Here is a 7,303-nt window from a genome sequence, read left to right as displayed (position 1 = left end):
TAAGCAAATAAATGTGTTTCTGTATTATTAATTATGTTGGATAGGTTGAACGCGAAGATTTCTTTTATAATTAATTATCGAGTTGTATGCATTTAATTCGTTTTAAAGTGACTTTATTGAATATTTATTCTTAAAAATGCTAAATGTGTTTCTAAAATTTTATTTTATTAACTTTTAAATATTTCGAAAATTTAAAATTATTTTGGAAATTTCCTGGCTTTTATTTAACCGCACGTGTATTCGGTAAAATTGTATAATACAGGTTTAATTGATAAATTTAATATAATTTAAAATTTTCAAAATATTTTATTTTGTTAATTTTAATTATTATAAGAATTTTAAAATGCATTTGATTATTTTCTTCGGTTTAAAATTAACCGTAAATCGATTCGTTAGATTGCAAATTTCGTACCAATTACGTAGTACTCGTAGTTATTGCCGATTTTACCGATTAAGTAACGATAAGGCACAACAGATATTCACAAACGGGCTTGTCCAATCTCTCTCCCTCGAACTCTCTCGATCTCTCTTCTCTCCCATCCACGACTCTCTCTCTCTCTCGAACTCACTCTCTCCCTCGCCCTCTCTCTAATCACTCTGCTCTCCCTTCTCTCTTTCTCCTTTCTTTCTCTGCTTTCCTCCTCCTGTTACCCTGTTATGCCGCCTTGCTCCGGTACCTTTCCGGCCGTCTTTTTCCGGTTACTAGCTTTGATTCATTTCTGTTGATATACATATGTATATATATACTCGTGTGTATATATGTGTATTGTGTGTGTGAGGTTGTGTGTGTTTCGTTTGTGTGCGTTGGTGCCATGTGCGGTGGCGCGTGTTGTGTTGTGCGGCTTGGATTTTGTTTCTCTGACCCTATTCTGTTATTGTCGATTGATTCCTATTTTCCGGCCGCGCGTGTGCGCGTTTGCCGGTGGTCCTGTAAATTGATTTTCTGCTGATATTTTAATTTCTCATCTAATTCATGATGAAAATTATTCGATGTTTGCGAGATTTAATTATATTTATCGGTGAAATACGTGTTGGAAACCCGATTATATGGGTACCTATGAATTTTTGCCGCCGTCGGCGATGAGCTTCGGCGAACCGAAGGTGGACTGTGATGACGTTGTTCTGAGTCCTACAGTTTAAAATACAAAATACGATTTAAAACACAAAATACGAATAAAATTTGTAAAAATTGGTTTAAAACATAAAAATATGGATGATAACGATTAATAATTATATTTAATTAGTATTGGGGAATTTGTGAAGTGACGTTGTTAATTGAAGTTGGTAAATGGATTTTGAATTGCGGTTGGCTGTGTTGTGGTTGTGATTTGACGTCGAAAGAATTCGACGGGCAGGCCGATAAAAAGAGAAAACGCTGCCCGATTTTCGGGAAAATTAATTCCGAAAATACAGGAACGTAACCTGTAGTTATCGGAAAATGTCGAACGAGGATATGATTGAACTTTACGAAACCTAATTACGTAACGTGATAAGATATTTTGGGAATAATCGATTACCCTATTTTTCAAAACGACAAATATACGTATTTTCTGAAATTAAATACCGAACCGAGTTTGAAGATGTGAACCATAATTGCTATGTGTATTTCGATAATACATATAAATATGAATTCGGTTATGAAATCGTAAGGGTAGAATAGGATGACGATTGATGTTAAGCTTAAGCGATTATCTGAATTAGGGTATTTCAACCCTGTAGGTTTAGATGAAAGACCCGAGACGTGACATCGGACTAGGAACGGTCTAGTGGTTAGACGTTGAAATCAACGAAGTTCCAATTGAAGGGTCTGAATGTTGAGAATTGTATCCAGAATAGAATAATGGTTTGACGATGAAGCCAAACGCTCAAGGCAATACAAAAGTTAACTGATAATAGTGGTTAACGCTTAGCGAGGCAAGTATTCTGGATTGTTCTTTTAAATACTGCAAGTATTCCTGAATTTTCTTTTAAATATTGCAAGTATTCTTGAATTTTCTTTTAATTACTGCAAATATTTATTCGCTCATATTCTAAGTTCAGAATAGTTAACTATTTTATATGTCGCTGCAATTACTCATATTATGCATGTTCATTTATTATTGTTCCTATAATTCGATTGCTCTCGTGAGCAAATACCCATTCTTTCGGGTTATTTGCGAACCCTGAATTGGGAAGTTTTGACTTCAAAATGGTTTGACATTAAAACACTTTACGGGCTGGATAGTAATACTTTGGGGATTAAGTTTTACTTAATCCTAAGGACCGAAACATAATCGGTGCCTTGAGATGGGCCGTAGTGCCTGGGGACCCGACTGGATCTATACAGGTAGGTATAGATCTGCACTGTATCATGACTGATCAGCAGGGTATAAGTGTGAACTAGTGTCCAGTCTAATTTATTGTTGATCGCCATTAATAGCATTCCTTCTTGAAGAAAAAAAATGTGATTATGGATTAAAGTTATTCTTTCTTAGCACTCAGTTTCGGAAAATTACGGTGTTTCTAAATAAATTCGAGGTTCAGATTGTTGCTGCAGCATTAGTTGCTCAGTGATGATTAGATGAATGAATTGAGATCTTCTTAATTATTCAACCCGTCCTTATCAGGCTGGTTTAGCAGGCTAAGTCTATGGAAACTTAGTCGATAATGATGGATACTGAATAGTTAGGAATTTCTTAAACGTCGTTTTATGAATAGTTGTTGCATTCGTTGCTCAAGTATGAAATATTACCGGAAGCTATTTTGAAAACACGCAATTATGAAGCTCTTACAAAAATATCATTATTTCCTATGTGATTTATAGCAATGTAAGTCAAATTGATTTTAAGTTGATGAAGTATATCCTTTAAATGATTTCGTGTTTCGCTCTTCAAAATATTTCCGAGATTTTTTCCGGAAGTTTTCTTTGGCATTAATGTTTGAAACTCAAAATATATACTTGCTGGGCTTTTTTGACTCACTCTTGCTTTGTAAATTCTTATTTCTGCCAGAAACAGATAAGGATAAAAATGAATAGCTTCTATAGACAACAGGAGTTAGAAAAATTTCTGCTGCGAGAGGTTGAAGGTGTTAGAAGATTGTGACAAGAGCATTAGTTCAAAGGTATTCTCATTTGTATTTTAGTTATTGTAAGTTGTAGAAGGTTAGATTCTTGTTTCATACCATAACCTGTAAACGATCCGGATTCAAGGGGTTATTTATCTATTTCTTTATTTTATGTAAAGATTGTTTAGTGACACCAAATCTTGACCCCGGATTTGGGGTGTTACAGTAGACAACATTTGTCAATTATATCAACTATATAACTCTTGGATAGTTTAGTGGAACAACATTTATTCTTATTTTTCCAATAAATCTCACCAAACTCTATGCCTCTAAGTTCACAATCCTATTGTGGTAACTTAGTTAAGTTAAAACCCAAAGATCTAAAAAGTATCATATACTTCAACACGCCGTCCCACGATAGATGGGAGTACTTCGCTCTGGCGAACCCACTCCTTATCGATCTAGGGGTTAACGCGTTGGACATATTGGAAGGCATCTAAATAACTTAATATAAACATTAGGGTTTTGTTAGTATTATAACGATCATGATCCCATCATAAAGAGATTCCCAAATTTTCCTTGAATAAAATACTTCAAATCAATACTCGTCAATGGTTTGATTTCCAGGTAGTGGAGGAGTCACATTGGTCTCGCTTAAAACCCACAGCCTTACAAGTTCTATGAACCCGTTGTTGACAAAATCGCCCCGTGTCGAAAATAAAGAAGATTCGTATTTCATTCCGTGTTTCATAAACACGAGAATCTCATAATCGTTTGTAAATTTTAAAATCTCGAGTCATTACAGATTTTATCTTGTTTAGGCATGGCACGGGTGACGTATCTAATACATACATTCATGCATGATTAATCTAATTAAAGCATGCATCATTAAGTATTTTATACATACATTCATACTTCAATATGTAAAGTGCAATAAAGTAAATGTGTTTGGTTATGGCCCCATCCTATGTGAATTTTATCAAGCTCATGATAAAGATCAAGGTCAATCTAATGTGGTAATGGAAATAAATACAACTACTTATTACATAAGTCTTCTTCTTTGTTTAGACTTCTTGTATGCCTCGTCTTCTTCTTTGAATCACCTCCATTGGATAGCATTCTTGAGTCTTCAATTACATTACATGATTGAAAGTAAAACTAATCTAATTAACTTACAAGAATAACTCGAGTTACATTCGAAAATTTTGATTACAAAGATTGACGACATGCAAGTCGTATTTAAAACCAAAACCAAAACCATTACACTAAGGTCGAAAGGCCATAACCATCCACCATGCTCATACAACACATAAAAGCATGTTAAAACACATAATCTAATCTTAATATATCATATTATCCATGATCTAATCATAAAAAGAAATATGACAAAAATTCAGAAAAATCAGAATCAAATCAGAAAAACTAGAATCACTGTTTACGGGCAGTAAATGACGTCAAACGCCTTACAGACGAGTCGATGATATATTTAACTATCAGTTTTATTCAGACGCTCGTTTACCTATCGAATAGGGTATTCGTTTGTGTAAATCGGACACCAGACCCAGATTTCAGCAAATCTGCAACAGCAAATTCAGAATCCGTATCTAATACGATTTTCATAATTAGAATAAACATAAATCATGTATATATCATTATATAATCATCTTATGATTATACAACTCACATGAATATCATATATTCAAAACCATACATATACAAGCATATTATATCAACATCAAATCATGGCGAATCACATACATGCTCATATCTCGAAAATGGTTAAACACATAAACGAATTAAAAACTTTTCGCAAGTAGCTCTGATTCCATTGAAGGGTTTTTTTTAGCACATAAACGCAACGAAAAACGTAAATTTAAATCTTAAAATCGAAACCCTCCGCAGGATTCATGCAAAAAACAATATTTAATTCGTAGTTCAGTATGTTTACCTTAAGAAGCTTTACGTTAATGGAAAGATGGAGGTCTTGAATGATCACCACATAGCCCGTCGCTGGAACGATCTACGCCCTGAAGGTATCCACACGAATGATCGCCCGGAGGATGGGTGTGTACTAGCACGTTCTTGAGACCGCCTTCTTGCTCTCTCTATCTCTCTTCAAGCTGCTAGCATTTATATTTTATCAAATAAAATGTGTAACCCTAATTCTATTAGAAAAAGATATTATATAGGTAAGAGTTAATGGGCCTCCAACCCTAAACTGAATTTTAGAGTTATTATTATTATTAAATTCGAAATTCTAATTATTGTATTATTAAGTCTTACTTAATCATCTAATAAATTAATTTAGGATTTAATATTAAATTTGAATTTCCTATTTATTTAATTAATTAATTCACACTTAATTAATAACAAATAATTCGAATTACTTACATTTAATTTAAATCCGAATTTAAATTAAATAATCCTCCAATCATTCTTTGTGTGACCCTTTAGGTTATTATTATGCTGGCAACAATTTTAAAACTAATTTAAAATCATAAACAATGAGCGGCATCTAGTAATACATCATTGTTACCCAAGTAATAATAATTAAATCGGTGATCAATTAAACCTTTCGTGAATAATGTACAATGTAATATAATCCCTTTAACCAAATATTATAAATCAAACTAGAGCCATGTAATGTGTCATCCTCATCATAGTTTAATCCAAGTTTCCTTGATCAATGAGTAGACTATCATATCAAATCAACATTTGAGCGTGGCCACGCATTTCATAGTCTAGCTCACACAAGAGGCCAATAATATTACTCATAAAATAGGAGGGTTAAATCTCTTCAAGATCATTCATATTTCTCATACGATTCATAATATACCCAATGTCCACTTTTATCATTACCCGATCAAGGATAACTTTTAATGGAATCAATGTATATTAATTCTCATATAGAAATATAATGACTTCAGGTCTAAGGACCATACATCATTATCACTGTGAGAGTTACTTATGACACAACAGACATGTAGAATCTCACATTGGGTCTGTCCAGCAACATGTACATATACATATGCCCGTGTCTTTGACTTTAGTATCACTATACCTATGATCAATGAGCTGTGATCATCAATCAACAAACACACTAGTCTTAATGCATTATTATTGTCCCTTAATAATAATACTCGACTAGGGACCTTTAGGAATATTGATATTATTTTCATAATCTCATTTCTAAGTCACGTACTTAGAGATATAGAATTGCATATCATATTCCAAGGACATTTATTAATCTAACTTTATATCGCAGTAAATTAAGAATTAATAAATTATAAAGGGAATAATTGATAGAACATATACTATATCTTAATGCATGGTGTTGCCCATTTAGATATTTACCCAATGGGTAAATATTTTTACCCACATAACCCATTTTGTATTACCATCTAAGCCATTTCTACTTGACCCATGGACTATCCATGTCATCACATATTATAACCCAACTCAATATAATTAAGCAACACCATATGAGGATAATTAGATCCCATAATTATAGCATCTAATCAATTTTTTGAAATTTTTTGAATTTCTTTACCAAATGTAGATCTTCTCACACTTTTGCAAATGTCAATCTTCTTTCCCAATCTTCTTCTCAGTCCTGTTTATATTTTCATGATAATCTACATCTACATCTGACTAATAAGGTGGTAAAATATGGAAGAAGAGACTTCAAGTAATCGCCCAAGATCTTCATTGATAGGTAGTGAAGTTTTTTTCAGTTTATAATCCATATCGATATATTGTTCTTACTATATTGGTCGTCATGCATCAGGAATTAAGCGTTTCATTCGTAGTAGAAATTCAGAAAACCAGTCTCCAAATGTATCAAGCCAGAATGTAGGAATCTCTATGAACACAGGTAGTATGAAACTTCAAAACAGTAGCTTGCGGATATATATATATATATATGCATACACACTGTATTTAACCCGTTATGATTTGTTTGCAGCTGGGTCGCTGAAGCGTAGAAACACTATGAATGATAGTGGTATTGTCACTTTAAAAGAAACACATACAGAGGTCCCTATGATCCGAGGTTCATGTATTATCCTTTATGTTTTACATCCAGATCCAAAACGTTTCCTCCATTGGTATTATGTATTGAGCGATATCATTAAGTCACTATATTTTGATTTTGCTGTTTTTTATTTTCTGCAGTAGGAACACCCGAAAATAATCAACATATTATGACAGAGGCATCAAGTGGCTTACAGTGTCGTACTCCTCTTCAGCCAATTTGCGT

Source organism: Apium graveolens, chromosome 5 (assembly GCF_009905375.1).
Source record: "Apium graveolens cultivar Ventura chromosome 5, ASM990537v1, whole genome shotgun sequence".
Taxonomy (NCBI): Eukaryota; Viridiplantae; Streptophyta; class Magnoliopsida; order Apiales; family Apiaceae; genus Apium; species Apium graveolens.
Note: the sequence above shows the minus strand (reverse complement) of the source record.